This window comes from Benincasa hispida, chromosome 12, assembly GCF_009727055.1.
Source record: "Benincasa hispida cultivar B227 chromosome 12, ASM972705v1, whole genome shotgun sequence".
Taxonomy (NCBI): Eukaryota; Viridiplantae; Streptophyta; class Magnoliopsida; order Cucurbitales; family Cucurbitaceae; genus Benincasa; species Benincasa hispida.
Window position 1 is genome coordinate 16287858 of NC_052360.1, and position 22124 is coordinate 16309981.

A 22124-nucleotide genomic window follows, 5' to 3' on the forward strand; every position below is an offset into this window, starting at 1 on the left:
AGCTTGAAGATGCATGAAAAGGATCAAGCAAAATTTTCAAAAATGTCTAGAAAATCACGAATCATTTCTTCTAACCTATTCTCATGCAAACAAAATTCATAAAAGTGCATCATAAGCTGGTCATGGAAAAGAACAAAATAGCAAGGCAAACACAAACAAAAAGCATCACCAAACATCGTCCGAGCACAACGTTTAAGATCCCCAAACAATATTATCACAAAAAAAACTGGTCCAAAATTCGAACACCCCACCCCCAACTTTTAAAGCTCACACTATCCCTAATGTGATTGACAATAAAGCACGAGGGATTAGAAAACTTTCCTAAATAATGGAGTGAAGGAAGGATTTGGGACACTTGAATAAGCTCTTCTCCACCAACAATCCTAACAATTCGAGAATGATAGAAAATATTAGTCTTAATGATAAAGGAAAAATTACAGAAATGAAACCTAATATAGAAAAGCAAGTAAATTTAAAGCCTGGTTACTTGCAGGAAGTGCAAATGTTTAGGATCGTTTGCTCGACCATGGTGGCTCATTATCAAATGTAAATCGACGAGTCCAATTGGTAGGCGATGTCAAAGAAGTCTAAAGGCTCCCCATCATGAAAGACCTTAAGCCTATGGTCCTTCACTTTTAAAATTTTTCCTGTCTCAAGATTTATAATATCTATTACTCCATAAGGGTAAACATGAGAATTACCAAATGACCCAAGCCACTTAGATCGGAGTTTTTCAGGCATAAATTTTTAAATGAGAATTATATAAGAGAATCTTTTGCCTTACCTGGAACTCCTTTGGCTCGATCATCCGGTCATGAAATTCTTTCGTCCTTTTTTTGTAGATCAGAGAGTTGTTAAATGATTCCAACTTGAGCTCTTTCAATTCTCGGAATTGCAAAAGTCTGGCCTCACCAGCTGCCTCATGGTCCCAGTTACACTATTTTACTGCTCAATATGCCTTATGTTGAGTCTCAACTGGGAGATAACAAGCTTTTATGTAAACCATTCTATAGGGAGACATCCCAATAGAGGTCTTGAAGGCCGTTCTGTAAGCCTACAAAGTATCCTCAAGGCGAAGGTTCCAATCTTTCCTTCATGGGCTGACCACTTTCTCCAAAATGGTCTTCATCTCCCTATTTGACACCTCTGCCTGCCCATTCATCTGAGGGTGGTACGGGATGGAAATACGATTTTGTACACCATACTTTTTAAGCAAGGAAGCGATGACTTGATTACAAAAATGTGATCCTTGATTGTTGATGATTGCCTTGGGAAAGCCATATCTGCATAAGATGTTAAACTTCAAGAATCTTGCCACAACCTTAGTATCACTAGTAATAGTGGTATTTTTTCCACCCATTTGGAAACATAGTCCACTGCCAATAAAATATACATAAACCCACAAGAGAAAGGAAAAAGTCCCATAAAATCTATCCCTTACACATCAAATATCTCATAGAAAAGATTCGAGACTTAGGGAATTTTGTTCCTACGGGACAGACCTCCTGATTTTTTACAATGTTCACAAGTTTTATACAGGAAATAGGCATCTAAACAAAGTATCCCCAATATAGACCAGAATCTAAGACTTTTTTAGTAGTTTGTTTGGGACTAAAGTGTCCACTACATGCATGCTCATGATAGAATGCTAAAATTGAAAAGAATTCGTCATTAGGGACATACCTCCTAATAACCTGGTCCAAACAAAATTTCCACAAATAAGGCTCTTCGTCCCAGACATTATATTTTGGCTGACTTTTGATTTTATCACGCCTATGCTCTTCATTCCATAAGGAAACTCACCTGTGGTCAAATAGTCAACAAGGTTTGCATACCAAGGAGTCATGGAAATACCGTCTATCTACATCAGTGTATGGTCAGGGAAGTCTCCATTAGAATTGAGACAACCACCTTTAACTTCTAGTCTGCTCAAGTGATCGGGGACGACATTCTCACATCCCCTTCTATCTTGAAGCTTTAGGTTAAACTCTTGGAGGAGAAGAACCCAGACTCCTTTTTCGACATAAGATGGCGCAAAACCGCATGATTAGAAAATACAACTACTTTAAATCCAACAATGTAAGAACAAAATTTTTCAAGAGCAAAGACAACAACTAAGAACTTCTTTTCCATCATGGTGTAGCTGCATTGGGTCAGATTCAGGGTCTTTGAAGCATACTAGATCACATGATGTTTCTTATCCACCTTCTGGCCCAAAATCGCTCTAGCAGCATGATCTCCTGCGTCACACATGATCTCGAAAGAAAGATCCCAACGAGAAGGCTGAATAACTGGAGCACACGATGGTACATTCTTCAACACGTCAAAGCTTTCCTTGCAATCATCATCATCAAATTTAAAATCCACGTTCTTGTGAAGAAGAGAGGTCATTATCAAATTTTCCTAAATCCTTGATAAACCTGTGGTAGAAACCTACATGCCCAAGAAAAGATTGAACCTCCCTCACATTTATGGGGTAAGGGAGCTTAGCAATCACATTAAATTTAGCATGATCAACCTCTATAACATGCTTAGAAATAATATGTCCAAGTAAAATCCCATGTGAGGCCATAAAATGACATTTTTCAAAATTAAGCACAAGGTTAGACTCAGTACGTCACTCTAGTACCCTAGATAAGTTTGACAAATAGTCATGAAATGAATCCCCTTAAATAGTGAAGTCATCCATAAATACCTCCATACAGTTCTCAATAAATTCAGAAAAGATATTCATCATGCAGCATTGGAAAGTACCTGAAGCGTTACATAGCCCGAACGACATTCTTCTGAAAGCAAAAGTGCCATAGGGGCATGTAAAGGTCGTCTTCTATTGATCTTCCTGGTTAAACGAGATTTGATAGAAACCCGAAAAACCATCAAGAAAACAGAAGAAAGACTTTCCAACTAAGCTCTCAAGCATCTGATCTATGAATGGGATGGGAAACATGATCTTTCCTTGTGACAACATTTAACTTCCTAAAGTCTTACACATTCTCCATCCATTTTGAATTTTTACAGGAATTAACTACAGTAACACCTATTTTCTTAGGTATTACGTGTATAAGACTGACCTATTCACTATCAACAATAGAGTAGATAATACATGCATCGAGGAGTTTAAAGACCTCTTTCATAACGACCTTCTTCAGAATAAGATTCAAATGTCGTTGGGGTTGCTAACACGACTTAGCTTCTTCTTCAAGAGAAATCCGATGCATGCGCACAATGGGGCTAATAACTTTGATGTCTGCCAACATCCACCTAATGGAAAGCTTATATCTTTGCAAGACCTTCACCAACTACTCTTTTTGCTCATCATTCAAATTCTTTGAAATAATCACGGGCAATGTTTTAGCTTCTCCCAAAGAGGCATACTTCAGATGGTCATGAAGCTCCTTCAATTCCACTTTAGGTGCTTGCACGACAGAAGGAAACACATTTCCAGATGAATCATTATCAGAACAAGAAGGCATACTTACCAGTTTTGTCATGGATAAAGTGGGAAGCTCCTCAAGTTAGATCAATTCACCTGAATCATCCTTGTCATCATCATAGACGTCCCAAATTACTTCCTGCTCAAGATAATCAAACATGTCAATCTGGCATACAAACTGCACATGCCCAACGACGGGAGACTTTATAGCATAAAGAATAATAAATTTCACTATTTCACTATCAAACTCAACAGAAAAAGTATCTTCATCCACATCGATATTGGTTTTTACTATTTTCATGAAAGGCCAACCAAGAAGATTGATGCAGATGAAATGGATGTACATTCTTCCATTTGAGAACGTAAAAATCAGTAGGGAAAGGAAGATCATTAACTTGCATAAGAACATCTTTTATGATTTCTAACGGATGAATAAAAGACCTATAAGCTAATTGTATTACTACTCTAGTCTTAGTTAGGTATTTTAATTTTAGTTCTTGGTAAATGGAATATGGCATTACATCAATGGATGCACTAAGATCAACATCGCTCTCTTCATTTTTTTCCTTCCCAATAACATAAGGGAGAGAGAGAATACCTAGATCCTTTTGTTTTTTAGGCAAACTCTTTTAAAGGATCGCAGACACTGATTGACTTACCACCATCCTCTCTTTCTCTTTTGCTTGTCACTTTCTCATCCATAGTCCTTAAGAAACTTGGCATACCTTGGAATTTGTTTTACAACATAAAGAAGAGGGATGTTTATTTCTACCTTCCTGAACGTCTCCAATAGCTCCTTATCCTTGTTTTCCATGAGCTCCTTTAGCCTCGCAAGCCTTGAAGGAAAGGTGCTTTAGGCACTTAAGCATTTAATGGGCGAAAAGGGTTAGAGGATACTGATACTCCCTTTTTTTTATCTTGTTGTGGTTTGATTGTAGATCTGAAGAAGTGCTTTCTTGCTCTTTTATCTATGGCTTCATTATTTCAACAGGTGGCTCAAACTCTTTGCCACTCTAGAGTGTGATGGCACTCACATTCTCCTTAAGGTTCAATTCTGGTTGTGATGAATGCTTTCCAGACCATCTCTCTAACTTGCTCACTGAGGTGGCTAGCCGAGAGATTTGAGTCCCCAAAGTGTCAAGGGTATTCTTTGTATCCTACTAAAATTTAAGAGAATAGTTAGCTAGACTTTTTCACAATGTCTTCCATGGACATACTTGAGCTAGATGAAGCTCCATGACTAGGTTAAGCTTGCTCGTTCTGTCCATCCCATTTAAAGTTTAGGTGATCCTGCCAGCCAGGATTGTAAGTTTGACGGTAAGGATCCTATCGTCTATTTTGCCCATTGAAATTGTACCTTCCAAAAAAATTTACCTCAGATATTGTCCCTTGTGGAATACTTAGGCAAACATCAGTTGTGTGTCTTGTTCCGTGACACACTTGACAAACAACAATAGGTTGTCGCTTTTTCGTCTTTGCTAGCTGTTTCACAACAGAAATAAGATCAAATATTACTTTACGGAGTTCATTTACCTCATTAGCTAATTTCACATTGACAGAGGCTCCGTGCCAAACTGTTGAGAGTTGGCAACCATGGTTGCTATTAGTTTCATCGTCTCAATGAGTGTATTGTTGACTAAGGCTCCTCCTACAGCTGCATCAATGTTGTTTTTGTTAGTCTGCATCAGCCCTTCATAGAAATACTGAATCAATGTCTGGTCAGAAATCTGATGGTGAGGGAACTTTGCACATGTCTTCTTGAAACACTCCTAGTATTCGTGAAACATTTTCCCATCAAACTGCATTATGCTGTAGACCTTCTTTCTAATGCTAGAAACTCGAGATGCAGGGAAAAACTTATCCAACTGCCTTTGTAACCCCTCCCATGATATAATGCCTCCTGGTGGTAGGATGTAGAGCCACTCCTTGATGTCGTCCTTCAACGAGAAAGGGAATGCCCTCAGGTTGATTTGTTCTTGAGCTACCCCATTGAGTCTTATGCCATCGCACACAACGCAGAACTCTTTCAGGTGCTTGTGCAGATCTTCTTCTGGTAGACCAGATAAGGAAGGGAGTAAGTGAATTAATCCAGATTTCAGTTCAAAATTACCTGTTGTTTCTGGAGGCAATGCAAAAGGTTTTTTTAGTAAAATAAAGTGTTACGAGCTCCCTAAGTGTCTTTTCATGTTCAACCATATTTGGTGGTGCGTTTTTAGGAACACCTTTTTCTTCAGATTCTTCTTCTGACATGTCTTCAACAATTATTTCTTTCAAGCATAGCTTGCTATCTTCTTTCTCTTTTGATTCTTCGCTCTTCTCGGTAAATTTCTACAAAATACAATAGTCTAGAGCCTTTGAGAGTGTCGTTCTGTTGGGTTTTATGTCCTAAAACTCGTGGTTTGTAAACATTAAACTTATTCTGAAAATTCAATAAGTTGTTATTGAATATATGAATTGCTTATTTCGTTTTAGAAATAAATCCAATAAACTAAAAGATCCATAACTATTACTTGAGTACTTGAACTTTAAGTAGAGACATATTAAGTGGATCAGGTTCGAGTAAATAATCAAAATGATCTATACTATATGAATAAGGTTGTGTGCCTTATTCTGGTAACACTATCGGATGCGGCCTACTCTGTAGTTGTTACAAGGAGTTGTAAAGTGCTATAGACGAAGTGATTCTAATTCGTACATGTCATGATATGAGGAGTGAGGGCGTCTTGTGCAATGAGTTTGCACTAAGTCACTCTTACTTTATAATGTTGTTTATTGTTTAAGACTGATTATTTCAAAGCAATGAGCTAGGTAACTTGACCTTCATCATGAGCTAACTATGAACTCCTGTTTATTCGAGATTATCCTTAGATTTGCATGGGTGAGGGTTGGCTCAATAGTGCCGGCTCAATAAGCCTCCCATTTCAGAGGTAAGACCGGGTAGATAGCTAAAGACACAGGGTGCAAGATAGAATTCACTCCTACCTGCTTTCAGAGATAGTAGAGAGGTCGTTCCCATAAGTATTGGCTCTGGGTCTTGAACAAGGGGCCCCACCCTCTCATTATCCCGAGAAGAACTCGGTTTGATGATCGGATCACAAATCAATTGTTCATTAGAGGATCAGTGAGAGTTAAGGTATAAGAGGTAATCTCAGGGTAAAACAACCTTTGACCAAACCGTTATTACGAATAACCTGTGAAGGGTTAACTTACTAATCATGGTTATATCAAGTAGACATAATATATGTACAGTGAGGGGAGTGCAACTCTGGGCTTTAGTGGAGTGACCCAATAGTTAACGAATGGGGGTTAATTCGGTGTAAAGAGTTTAGCCAATTAATCTCGAAACATTGGAGCCCATGATCTCTAGGTCCACGAGGTCTGCCTACTAGCTCATAAATGGATTAGTCTTAGAGTAGATGGTAAGTTAATTTGAAACGATCGAATTAGAATTAAGGGAATTAGTAATTATATGTGATATAATTATCCGTTTAATTTTGGAATTAAATGGGATTGGAGAATCAATAATATTTAAATATGATTTAAATGTTAAATTCATGAATAGGAATTCATGATAGTGGAATTGGTGATAAATTAATGAAGGAACTTTTATACAAGAGTACCCATGAGCGGAAGCGGATCTTTCCAATTCATTGTGACAGAATTTGACAATATACATTCTAACATACAAATATGCATTGTAAACACTAATTACTGATATGCTTTAAAAGATAAAAAAACAAGAGATCGGGGACTTCGAAGTTGAAGACTTTCTTCACAAGAACTCGGTCTCAGCATGAACGAACTCCTCTCGCTCTTTCTTGTCCTACAAGTAATCGCCTATCAATATCGCGGTCATCTACACGATTAGCAGCGCACGAACAACAGCGAACGGGGATGACACCACCACTCGAAGCCCTCAGTATTCTCGGAGTGAGAATCCAAAGGGTGGACTTTGATGGAATTGGTAGAGGGGAGGAGGAAAAACAATTGTGTACTATGAACAAGCAAGTGGGAAAAAGGGAAAACTATCATATAGTTGGGTGCTTGATCGTTTAGGTCGGGGTACACGATCGTGTAGTAAATGCTAAGCGATCGTTGATCAAAAGGTAAGCGATCGTTTAGTTACGTTGAGGCGCTAAGCGATCGTCTAGTATAGGTAAGCGATCATTTAAGAAATCGCGGGCGATTGTTTAGTAAATGCGGGTGTGCGATCGTTTAGTAAGCGGGCGCTATCGTATAGGCTCTCAACACTAAGCGATGGAAGACTTTCACACCGTGAGCGATTTTCGTGTCATCTGCAAAATTAAAACTATTTTCATTTTATTCTTCAGTTACTAGAACTGAATTCAATTCCCACTATCGCACAAAATCAGAGAAAACTTTGGCCAATTATCTCATAACTGCCTAATTAATAAAATAAGAAATATAATCATATTATATTCATAATCTATAGTTTGATATCATATATCAACTATAGTGTTTTCTCCTCTACTTGATATAAATCATATTTATATCTAATTTCCTCCAAAATAATGTATCTCATACATTTAATCAATCATATCATATATAATTAACTAGTTCAATTATATCATATATAATCGAACTCCCTCTTGTCAATTTGAACATTTCAAACTGACCCAAAAATCGATTCTCAACTTTTATCCAAGCTACCAAGGGGACCTTATGAACCTATGGCTCGAAGCTCCAACGGTACGTGAATAGCTGACTAAACACTTTAGCCATGAGATCCACCATCCGTTAACTAGCAGGCATTCCACTAAAGATCGACAGCTGAACTCTTCTTACCATAGATATATTTTTGTGTCCATCGGATATAACCAATCATGAGTACGGTAAACATTCACAGAGACTCATAAGTACAGTTGAGACAATTTACCGTTTTGCCCTTGTAGTTACATCTCACTCATTAAGTACCATTGATCCCTCTAATGAACTATACAACATAGTCCAACTATGTATGAACACATCTCGGGCCATGAGAAGGTGTGTGGCGCCACATCGTTCAAGCCTTGGAATCAGCCCTTAAGGGACCCATCTATCTACTTGTCCCTACTTCGGGGAAGGAGTGAATTTCATCTTGTGTAGCTGAGTTCCCAACTCCAAAATCAAATGAATCCCCAAAGTGGTAGGTTTGAGTCGGCGGCCTGGCCACTCGCACCCATGCAAATCAAAGGACCGCTCTTAATGGCAGAAGTTCCCAACTCACTTAGGATTGAGGTCATGTTACCTATGGTCATCCTAGTGAAGTGAAGTCTCTGTCATGAACGACGTTATATAACGAGACGTTAACACTTCGTGGTCAGATCTTATAAAAACTCTTTATATAGGATGCCCCTGCTCGCATGTCCTCTACACGAATGATCAGGATTAGACCATCTGTGACAAGTCACAACACTTGTATTCCACAAAGCGGGCCACATCCATAACGTTACCAGTATAAGGTTTCCCTCTTATATCCATATACTACAGACCTGTCTCTTATACACATCTAGATGTGTATAAGAGACAGCGCATGTCCTCTACACGAATGATCAGGATTAGACCATCTGTGACAAGTCACAACACTTGTATTCCACAAAGCGGGCCACATCCATAACGTTACCAGTATAAGGTTTCCCTCTTATATCCATATACTACAGACCATTCTAGTTATCACTTAAGGCATGATCCACTTGTATGTCACCACATACATGCTTAAGTTGCATAAAGATAGCCAGAGATTTTAGTTTATTGGTTTGTGGTAAAGCAAATAAAACATTCAGATGAGCAAAATCAAGAAGTGAAGTAAATATTATATATTATACATCACAAGCATTCGATCAAACTGTTTATAAACTACAGGACATGAGACTTTAGGGCATCAACTCCAACAATTAATTTAATATTTGATATTAAATTAATTATAATTAATCAAATTGTTTAATTAATTAATTATTATTAATTTTATTAGATAAATTAATTATTGAATTAATTTTTTAAAATCAATAAAATTTCATTTTTGGAAAAAAAATTAATTTTAGAAATTAATTTTGAAAATAAAAAATTAAAAAAAATGAAAATGGAAAAATCCCAAAAGTGGGATTTTTCCCCTTTCCAACCAAGAATGTTACTCATGGTTCCACTTTACATTTCAGTCAAATTCTTCAAGTATGAGCTGGAATTCATGCAACAATTTTTCTTGCATGATGATCACGCAATATATATTGAAGAATCTGAGTGGAATTGGGCATGCAAAGGTTGAAATTTTGCTGAAAATTAGGAGTGAATAAGGGTTCTTCATTCTATCAAAAATCAGAAAGCCTCCTCTTACTTTTCCCTTAATCCAAGCTTATTTTGAGTCCCACAACTCAATATAAGATACCTAGAGGATATAGGAAAAATCTTGTGGTGGTTCACGAGCAAAAATCAAGGAGATTGCAGTTGGGTTTCAAGATTAAAGTGTATCTTCAAAGGTTAGTAGTGAAATCCTCTTTTCAGTTTATGAGCATGCTTTATTCAAAGCCAAAATTAATGAATTAGAATGCTTAAAGATCCGTTTTTCTTCCGTTGCATATTTTCTAACTCTATCACGATCATGCATCAAAAAGAGAAAACAGATTAACAAGAAAGGAACTATAAGCCTAAAAAATTAAGAAATCTATTGGCTCCCTGGCAACGACGCCAAATTTAATGTGGTCTAAGTCTTATGGTTTTGCTGTCAAAAGACCACCCATCAAATGTTATTTATAATTTTCTAAACAAACAACTTATACTAACTAATAGTACAAGTAAAAAGTCTGGGATCGATCAACAGAGAGCCGATTTAGATTTCCTAACTTTGAAACTAATAGGATGTAACAACGGGGAGGGGAGGGTTTGTGAAGATGATTAATGTAAATTGCATGAAAATTAAAAAGGTGTGGTGTAAATTAAATATACGGAATGAATTGAGTGAATTTTTGTGTGAAAGTTATCAATCAAAATAAAACACTTAGCTTGGGTCGGCCTAGTTTACACATTCCCTTTTAATTCTATCATGGACTTAATCATACGATTAGTGTGAGATTTTTCAATTAGAACTTAACCTACTCGCTTAGAATCCTAACCCGTAGTCCTTAAGATCAAGTTAATTTAATAACAAGCATTAAGTTTAAGGGCAATGCTAAGTCGAATAATTTATTTCTATCGTCTAACCAACTATTCAAGTGAGATTTATCTAGATTAGAAACTAATGCTTATCAAATGGAATCTCAATTTGACTTCATAAACTAACTTAATCCTTATTTCTAGGTGATTAACTACCTAACGATTACAAATTAGAGCTAATCAAAGCAATCGATCACACTAACACAACCAATTTGTCAGATTACCCCATACAAGATAGGTTGAAGAATAAATTCAAAATGAAATCTCTAAAATTTAGAACAATCTCAACAATATTACAACATGAGTCTAAAGAATGAAGAAGGAATGGAAATAAACTACAAAACCCAAGCTAAGTACTTACCTCTTAGCCATAAATCATCCTCTGAAATTGATAATCTAGCTCTAAGATGAAAAAAATGGTAAGAGATTATAGTATTCGATTGAAAGGAAAAGAAAAACGAATCCAAAAATGGAAAAATGGCGTGATAACCTATGTTTTAGATAAAAAAAAAAAAAAGATATAAAGCAGATGTCACAACGTTGCAAAGCTGCGTAAGGGCGTCGCAACGCTGGGCAAGCCAACGCGCGTGCTTCCGCTTGGTGTTCGTAGCGTTGCAACGCTGGCCTATTTCCACGAGAAATATGAAGCTTTTGTCCCTGACATTGCGCGATGCTCCTTTTGAGTGTTTTAGTGCTCCCGTTGAGGTCAATATGGTGATTCTTCAGCCTTCTTTCCCTTTTTTTTTTTTATACAATTTAGCTCCCAACTTGACCGTTTTATCATATTTTCGCACCGAACACTTCGTTCAACCTGTTGTACACTCGAGACCTATAAAAACACCAATTAAAGTCATTAAATAGCCTAACGATCCCAAATTAAGGATAGAAGGATATCACATTTTTGATGCTATCAATATGCAACAATGAGCTTGAAGTTCATTAATCTAAATATATTTTTATTTGACATTATGAGTCATTTTGGGTCAATAGTGGTAGTTATTAGAACTATACATGTCATCTATTGAAGAACTAGAAGATTCTTCCATCTTGATCTAATAAATTGTCATGTGTGGTTTGTTCTCAAGAGATTAATCATCAAGCTCTCACTAGCTAAAATTGAAATTCAATTTCTCCAATTTTTGGAACGGATTGATGGTTGTATACTTGGATTAATTAATTCACCAAGTGAACCATTTAAATACTTTATAGTTTTTGTTGACACATCTAGTTGATTATCATTTATATGCTTATTATCATTTCAAACCTTACATCTATAAGGTTAGTTTCCCAAATAGTTAAGGTAAGAGAACAATTTCATGATTTTAAAATTTTGAAATTTTTGTGTTGATAATGTAGTGAGTTTACATTCCTAAACATTTGGTAACTATTATTTTTCATTGATTGGGATAAGTGTTGAACATCCTGTAGCTTATGTTCAAATAACAAAACTTTTAAATCTCTATGAAATCATGTTATTTTGTATGCTCTAAGCCAAAGACTTATAAGCTAATAGCCAGATGCCAAATATATTTTATATCCAAGTTGTGCATTAAATATTTAAATTATTATTCAACAACAACAATTAAGATGATGAAGCAATTAAAATGAGTCTTCAAAGGAGGTTATAAATCTATGTTGAAATTGATTTCACATCAATTATTAAATATTTTTGAACCCCTGGTGGATGATTTGTTTACTGCACAATTTACTAATTATTATTAATGGGACAAAATTTTCAACATTTGTGGGAAGATTAAGAAGAAGGAAAAATAAATTGAATGAAATGGATAAATAATGTCTCATTTTGATCACCATACAAATAACTTTGGACTAGAAGTTCAAAAGATAATTCATTTGTAAAATATTGTAAATCAAATGCTAGATATATTTAGAGAGCATTTACAGTTGCAAGAAAGTGACTAAGTTATATATATTATTGAAAATATTTTTGGGAATTTATATTAAGATATAATTAAAATGCGAAAAACTAAATCATATCTAAAATTCTCAATTCCACAGGTTAGAGCACAAAAAATTAATAACAACAAAATAACAAATATTTAGAAGAAGGGAAAAAGAGAACGATATCTAAAATTATACTGGTTCGCCCCAAAGTCGAGACTACATCCAGTCTTCTGCAACTATAGATTCTATTATGATGAAGATTGCAAAGATTTAAAAAATCTCGCACTAAATCTCTTCCAAATAGCCTAACATGAACTATTTGATTTCAATACCACAATCCAGTATTTTGGAATTAACACCAAATGAGAAATGACCCAACACCAAGAGAATACACACTAAATTCTCACAATAAATTACTGCTGCACCCATAGACGAAAAAGAAAAACTTTGAAAAAAAATTGTTGTAAGCTTTTCTTCTCTTTTTCGGTCAAATCAATTCTTAATTTTGCAGCACCCTATTTTACACACGTTTAACACACACATATATGTTTTTTGAAAAAGGAAACCTAAAGCCCATAACGGGCTTAAACCCAACAACTTGAAGAAAATGCCTAGCAACTAAATTGGATGAGTTCTTCAATTTTGGCCATTCAATTTTGACCATTCAATTTGGACTTTTTCTCAACCTTATTCATTAACAATATATATATCTTTCATCATTGTGTGTTTCTTCATGGAGTTGTCTCACAATCTCAACATTCTTCCATTTGGAGATAGAATGACAATCTTGTCTCCAACAGCAATGAAACTTATCATCTTGGCCAATTCCAAGACTCAACTTCCACTACATGTATTATCTCTGATCTTGTTGGTAAACTCCAAGGCTCAAAGTCCTATAAAATCAACAAAGTTACATAAACAGGAAACTGTTAGAAAGTAACTGTATCCCATCTATTCTTACCTTGAGCTACGAGCAAGTTACGTGGAACTGTCCTCCAGACAGAAAAGATAGTCACGTACTCCCACTTCAACTAAATGGTACCAACTGTCATCTTTTTCAATCCTAAACATATTTTCTTGAAGAAAATACACTTTGCAAATGGTTTGATTCCTTCCTCAAACCTACTGCCAAGCTGGAGACTTTATCTTTGAACTTAGCAACTACTTTGGCCTTCAACTTTGATGCCCTTATTCGTCTAGGCGACTTCATCAATCCATTTGAATGTCTGAAAATTGGGTGTTCGTGATAACCATCAATTTTCTCTCTCGAACTTCTCAATTTTTGATAAACTGATAGACTGATTGATTAACACTGGCTATCATTGTTGTTGGCTCAACTGTACCTCTACAGTTGCCGACTACAGCTTTAACTGGAATCCATCGTCTCTCTAATCCTTTGACAACACCAAACTGACAAGAGTATAGTGTGGAATTTTTATGGCCAACCGCCATTACCTGAGATCCCAACATATGTTTACACTGGTGACTACCAAACTCACATATGTAGCCCCCATCATCCAATTTGCCAATAGAGATGATTTATCTTCATCCTAGGCACAAACCTAACATCTCGTAATATTAACTTTTCTCCAAACTCTATCTTCATATTAATATTTCCAATCTCAATGATCTTGGAAGCTTTACCATTCCCCATCCTCACTAGACCACGATGTTCTAATGTGAAGGACGTGAATAGACTCCTATCTAAAGCTATATGTATGAAAACTGCATTATCAATTGTCCATTTAGATGAGTGGCTACTTTTTTGTGTGTTACTTTTAACACAAGCATAGACATCACTAATTAGTTCTTCATCAGTTTCAACCAGATTTATCTTTACTTCTTCAGTTTTAACCTGATTTATCTCCTGTTTTCTTTTTTAATCCTCTTCCAGTTTCATATACTTATTTTTTAAGTGACTTTTCTTGCAACAGTAAAAATATTCTATCTCCTTAGCCCTATTTTCCACTTTTTATTACTACTACTTGACCCATCATTTTTAGAGTCTATCTTGCCTATACCTTTAGTCACCGTTAAAGCTTAACTTACAGTAGATTCTTTACTACTGTCTTTCCTATGAATTTCTCAGATATGGCTAAATAAAAAATCTCTGAAAATTTTAAAAAGTTATCCCCAATGGAATTACACACTGCAGTTTTCAAGATCTCCTAACTATCAAGTAAAGATATTAATAATTAAATAGCATACACCTCATCAATAAATTCTATCTTGACATATTTCAACTGATTAATTAAGGTGGTAATCTCTCATTAATATTGAAATTTACAGAAGCATTCTCAGTCATTTTCATGTTGAAATACTACTTAAGAAGATAAGTCCTACTATTGGCAGATGGTTTCTCATACCTATTTGTAAGCGCTTCCATCAACTTCACTATATTAGTGTCATCGGCTACAAGACAAGCAACATTCATTGACAAACACATGCTAATGATTGCAACTATTTCTTCATTCAGGTTCGATTATCCCAATCTTCATCTGATATTACTTTCGGTCTCTCCTTTAATGCCTTATGAAATTTCTTGTAAGTTAAGAAATCCTTCATCTTTTGATACCTAACTTAGATGAGTTTCTGAACCTAACTTAGATGGCCAAACAGACGCAGACAATCAGCAGAAATAAATCGAAAGCAGTAAAGAACGCCAAGATATATAGTGGTTCGACCAGTTTGGTCTATATCCACTTCGAGAACCAGCTTGAATTAATTTATTAATGAGCAATAAAGGAATTTACAAATTATAGATAATCAATGAAATCACCAATCTGTAATTTCAATATCAACTGATACCGAGAGAGACCCGCACACAACGTCGCCTCTGAAAACTGAGAACAACCCGCTGCTAAACAGCCCAAAACAGTGTGCTACCTGCCTTTGACCGGCGGAGCACCAAAACTAGATCTGTAAGCAAACCCATGCGCTAAAACAGAATTGACTGGCGCACCCACGCTCTAAACCGGAGCTGACCAGCTCACCCACGTGCTAAACCGGATCTGACTGGCTGTTGCTCCCACCGTCCAGCCGAGCGGCTCTTCAATCGGTCACTGCACTTCCACGAAGCCGACACCCAACAATCTTGCCGGACACCCACGCCACCGCCGTGGACGCTCGCCCACGTCAGAACTCATCACCCACAGACAGTGGCGGACGGATTGCTTCAGACGACTTTCGGCTCTCCCTTTTAGACGGTGTCTTCAAGTCAAAGTCGGCTGCCTCTCTCAATTTTCTCTTCAGCTAATAAGACAAAACGAAAATGCCTTAATTTTGGAGAAGATAGGGATAATTACAAGTTTGTCACTGCTCAATAATTACAATAATGCCATTGGGCCTTTAAATTTCCAAAAAACTCAATAAAAAACCACTTAAAAAACTTGTTATTTTCTACAATATATATATATATATATATATATATCACTGCGTGCTTCTTCATGGAGTTTTTCCCCTACAATCTCGACAAATACACTATCAAAAATTGATATCTCAATGTAACAAGTTGTTTGTACAACACCTGAAGTGTGATAGATAAATGGGTTCCAAAATAAAGATTATCGAAAAAAGTAGTCATCAATTAAAATGACTCAGTTAAGAATATTGATATCCCAAAGGAAATCCTAAATATGAGTACTCATAAGAACATCGAAGAAAACGAGGATAATAATGAAATCTCGACAATTATATGTCATTAGAGGAAAATATGGAACCATATTTATAAAAGTTGACAAAATTTTTGCATAACAATGTTTCTCATGATATTATGTATGAAATGAACATGATGTACTTAGATATATTAAAAAATGTTGACGTAGAAAGGATGGACTTAGGTGGAAAGAAATAATCCAAAAGAAATAAACTCATTATTCAAAATTGTGAGGACTAGTAGTTCAGAAATCAGAGAATGTCAAACATGTGGGATACAAATGAGTATTTATAAGAAAAACAAATAGAGTGAAGTCATAAAACAAGAAGTGAGGCATATTTTGTTGGGTTTTATGCCCTAAAACTCTTAGCTAGTAAATGTAAATAATTGACTGTCATCAATAAAGAGTTATCGATAATTATTTCAATTAATGTTATTGATTGTGTTGTATTCGCTTTGTCTTAATAACCTTAAATATAATAAACGAAGATCCTAGGCTGTCTTATGCGTATTGAACTATACGTGGAAACATATAGAGACCAATGTTCAAGAAACCTTATATTGGTGATACTATGGATATGATCCACTTTGTATTTGATACAAATGCAATGATCCAATGCATTCGTGTAGGTGACATGTGAGTTGGGGGTATCCTATGTAATGAGTTTGCGTAAGATCAGACCGCAAAATAGTAACCACTAGATGTAACACCGTTGGCTAGTTAGGTTTCTATTTCAATAGGATGACCTAGGTAACTTAGTCTTAATGCTAAGTGTATTATGAACTCTTGTTCTCGAAGAATTGTCCTTTGATTTTTAGGGGTGAGAGTGGTCAATACGCCTACAATTTTAGGGATAAGACCAAATGGAGATCTGGGAACATAATAATATAGGATGGATTTCACTAATTCCCAATTTTAGGGTTAGTAAATGAGTGTTTCCTCAAGCGGTGTCTCTCCAGGATTTGAACAAAGGGTCCTACCCTCTCACTGGCCCAAGAGGGATTTCTATTTAATGGTTGGACCATAAATAGGCTGTTCATTAGAAGAACACCGATACTTAATGATACAAAGGTAATCTAGGGTTAAAACGATAATTTGACTCAACTGGTGTTACAAACACTCGTGAAAGACTAACTTGGTATTATTGGTCATATCCGTAGACACATAAATATATCTATAATGAGAAGAGTGCAATTGTAGGTATTTAGTAGAGTGCACCCATAATTAATGATTATTCATTAATTTGGCTAATGAGTCTAGCCAATTAATCTTATATTTTTGGAGCTTCTGATCTGTAGGTCCACGACGTCCCCTTCCTAGCTCGTTAAGGGAATTGGGGTAACTATGTCTTGAATTGAGTTTGAAATGTTCAAATTCACTTAAGGAAATATATAATGTATATTGATACATTATAATATAAAGTTTATATTTATTTAAACTTTACCATATAAAGTTAATTTTAGATATGATTCAAAATTGATTTATGGGAGGATTAAATATTTGAACGAGTTCATATATTACTTTAATGTGAATTGGATTTCATATTAATACTATAGGTTAAAATTAATGTGTATTTGATACACATTAAAACTATAGGTTATGAGAGAAATACAATTGGATATAATTAAAATAGAAGTTAAATCAAATATTTGATATTTAATCTAGTAATTATTTAATTGGAGAATTAAATAATTATTTAATTTAATTTGATTTAATTAAATTAATTGAATTAAAACTATAGGTTATATGAAAAATGTTTCATTTAAATATGATTTAAATGAAATCATTAATTAAATAAGATTTAATTAATTAATTATTAATTTTAATAATTTAATTAATTAAAAAGATAACTCCCACATAGGGGAGTTATCTAAAACATGGGTGATCCCATGTCACTCTCCCTCTCTCTCTTGATCAAAGGCACTATGTTTTTTATCATAGAAAAGATACAACACACAAAACAGTTCTGCGATTATTTTTTCTCTCAGTTTCCCATTCTCCAATCTCAAGCTTTTTTTGGTTCCCACAAACCACACCTCAAATCTCAGAGAATATGGAGGACACTGTTGTGGTGGTGTTGATTTCGAACAAAGGGAGATTTGGTCATTTCATTTGAGTCATCGACGTAAGTAAGGTTTTCTATCCCTTTGCTCTGTATTCTTTCATTGCATGCTTAACCCAGAGCAATTTTACAGTAGACAATTTCTTTGTTGGTCTCTGTATAGTTTTCTGGAATTTTTCAGTGTATAGGTATTTCAGAAATTCCAAATTAATAACGAGTTTGGTTATGTGACTTCCACTATTTTAGGGATTTCATAACTACAATTAGTATCAGAGCTATTTCGTTGTATTAATTTAGGTTTTTGAAATTTGCACTAGGTTTTTTGTGAGATTAATTGCATTATGAATGTTGACTTTTTGCGAATGAATGTTTATGATAGTTTATAGCTGATAACTTGTAGAAATACAAGTTATTTATATTGTTTTATTTAGATATTACGGTTAAAAGAGAGGAAAGTTGCGTCAATTGTCTAAAATTTGGCTAAGAAATACAATAATTATAAATTATCGTCAATACACCCACTAACACCATTGTGATGGTAGAAAAGAATATTTCAAGTCTGTTTTGCAGGAAATCCAATCATCGTATGCATTCATGGCTCAAGAGAAAAGGATAAACGCATCTACGTCGCATTGCGCCCATCATTTAGGAATGAATAGACAATCAACGCAATGACGGCGCATGCGACAATCGATCTAGAGATGAACTTCACTCGCATGCGGTAATAACAACAACACCGCATGCGAGCACACAATCGAAAGATGCAAATGAGCAACGAATCACGAAGGATTTTGACACGTGTACAACTAACCGTTGTACATTTTCGACGGACTGATTGCATAACAGAAGGAATATTTATTCTACCATTTCTGGAATTTCTATAACAATAAAATGGGGAACATAAGTCAGAGAGTCAGAGCATTCATCTATAAATACCCTCAAAGAATTCACTGAAAGATATACTTGATACTGCGGATAATTGATACGAGGCTATTGAAAGAGAGGTTGATCTGAGTGCTGATCGGAGAAGATCCGGGAAGAAAAGGGACAAGGCCGAGAGGTGATTCTCAGNTCTCAATTTTCTCTTCAGCTAATAAGACAAAACGAAAATGCCCTAATTTTGGAGAAGATAGGGATAATTACAAGTTTTCCACTGCTCAATAATTACAATAATGCCATTGGGCCTTTAAATTTCCAAAAAAACCAATAAAAAACTACTTAAAAAACTTGTTATTTTCTACAAATCTCCCTCATAACAAGAATATTTAAGTGCCAAGCTGATTCTCAAATCTTCCTATCAAGATTTAATATTCAGCCCATCTAATAGGTATTTGAACCTATGGGCTGGAAGAACCTTGGTTAACATATCTAACAAATTCTCAACTGTATGAACCTTGACCAGTTCAACATCTTTCTGGGCCACAACTTCTCTGATAAAATGAAATTTGACATCGATATGCTTCAACCGTTCGTGATGAGATGGATTCTTTGCAAGATGAATAGCACTCTGGCTATCACAACGGACGTTAGGAATGAACTCCTACGATAACAACTCACCAACTATTCTTTTCAACCACACTGCCTCTTTCACAGCTTCACCCACTGAAATATACTCTGACTTAGTAGTAGACAAGGCAACAACTGACTGTAGAGCAACCTTCCAACTGACCACATTACCAAAAAAACAAAAAATGTGACCTGATAGAGACCTTCTTTTGTCAAGGTCTGCAGCATAATCTGCATCTGTGAAGCCTTCCAACAGTGCTGATTTATCACAATCCCTGCTAAAACACAATGATATACTGGTACTACCTTTCAAATATCGAAGCACCCATTTAACTGCATTCCTATGCTCTTTCCCAGGATTTGACATAAACCTACTTATCATACTCATAGCATATCCCAAGTCAGGCCTAGTACAAATCATCAAATACATAATATTTCCAACAGCATTTCAATAGGGAATATTAGCCATCTCTAACCTTTCTTGTTCAGTAACAGGACACTGAGATGAAGAAAGCCTGAAATGAGATGCTAAGGGTGTCGAAACTGCCTTACAACCAGACATATTATACTTCTCAAGCAGTTTATGCACATAACTCTCCTGCGAAATGGTTAACAAACCTTTCTCCCTATCTCTTTTCACATCCATGGTTAGGATCCTTTTCAGTTCACCTAAATCTTTCATCTCAAATTCACTACTCAATCGTTTCTTGAGATCACAGATTTCAGAATAATCCTTAGACACCAGAATCATATCATTTACATACAGAAGTAGATAAGTATATGTACCTTTCTGAGATAGTTTCCAGTACATGCAGGCATCATAAGAGCTCCTGTGAAACCCCTGCTTCAAAATAAAGGTGTCAAACCTGATATACCATTGTCTCGGCGATTGCTTCAGTCCATAGATGGACCTGTGAAGACGACAAACCATGTCTTCCTTTCCTTTCACCTCATAGCCCTTAGGTTGAGCCATGTAGATCACTTTCTCCAATTCAGCATGAAGGAAAGCTATGGTAACGTCCATCTGTTCAACAACCATATCAATGTGAACAACAATGGATAAAATTAATCGAATGGACGAATGTCTCACCACCGGAGAGAAAATCTCATGAAAGTCAACTCCCTTTTTTTGAGTGTAGCCCTTGGCTACCAGTCTAGCCTTATACCTAGGCTTGTTGTCACCTCCTATACTTGCCTTGATTTTATAAATCCACTTTGACTGAATGAGTTTCTGACTAGGAGGCCTTGGAACCAATGCCCATGTTTGATTCTTCTACAATGAGAACAATTTTGCTTCCGTAGCATCTTTCCACTGTTCCTTCAAATCAGATACAATAGCCTCCTCAAAAGTAAGAGGCTCTGCTTCAATACTATCAGCTGCACAAGTAAGAGCATAAGCAACTAAATCAGCATAACCATACCTTGTAGGAGCTTGCCTCACCCGCTGAGGCCTGTCATGTGTAAGCTGATAGTTCTGTGGTCACTGCCACTTGAGCTTTCTTCACCAAAAACTCCCTCATCAATCAAAGTTCTCTGCAGTTGAGGTTGTCTACCATCAGAACTGGATGACTGATCACTGGAATCACCTGAACTAACTGATGGTTGTGCTTTAGAATCAATTCTAACCTCTGCCTCAACTTGATCAACTGTCTGCTGTTTCTGCTGCTCTTTGACATGAAATGGCATCTCTGATTCATTAAAGGTCACATCTCTGCTGATAATGCATTTATTTCTGTCACTCTTCCAAGCACCAAAGTTTATATCCTTTAACACCCTGAGGATAGCCAATAAACATACATTTCAGTGCTCTCTTGTTCAACTTCCCTTCTTTAACATGAGCATAAGCTGAACATCCAAACACTCTGAGATGATTCAAGCTTGGAGCTTTTCCTATCCATATCTCCTAAGGAGTCTTTAGGCCTAAAGCGGAAGACGGACTCTTATTAATAAGATAACAAGCTGTTTGGGTAGCTTCCCCTCAAAATTTCAAGGGTAATGAAGCATTTGTCAAGAGACATCTTGTACGCTCTATAATTGTTCTGTTGAACCTCTCAGCTAAACCATTCTGTTGTGGAGTGTACATAACAGTGAAATACCTCGTAATTCCCTCAGATTTGCAAAATTTATCAAATTTGTGATTCACAAATTCTAAACCATTGTCTGTCCTCAGATATTTTACCTTCCTGCCTGTCTGGTTCTCAACCTGCTTTTTCCATTCAAGAAATTTCTCAAAAGCTTCATCCTTCTGTTTTAGTGGATACATCCACACCTTTCTTGAAAAATCATCAATGATTGACATAAAGTATCTCGAACCTCCTATAGAAGATACCTTTGTAGGACCCCACAAATCTGAATGAATATAATCTAAAATTTCTATAGTAGAATGCTTCCCTTTCCCAAACTTCACTCTGGTAGA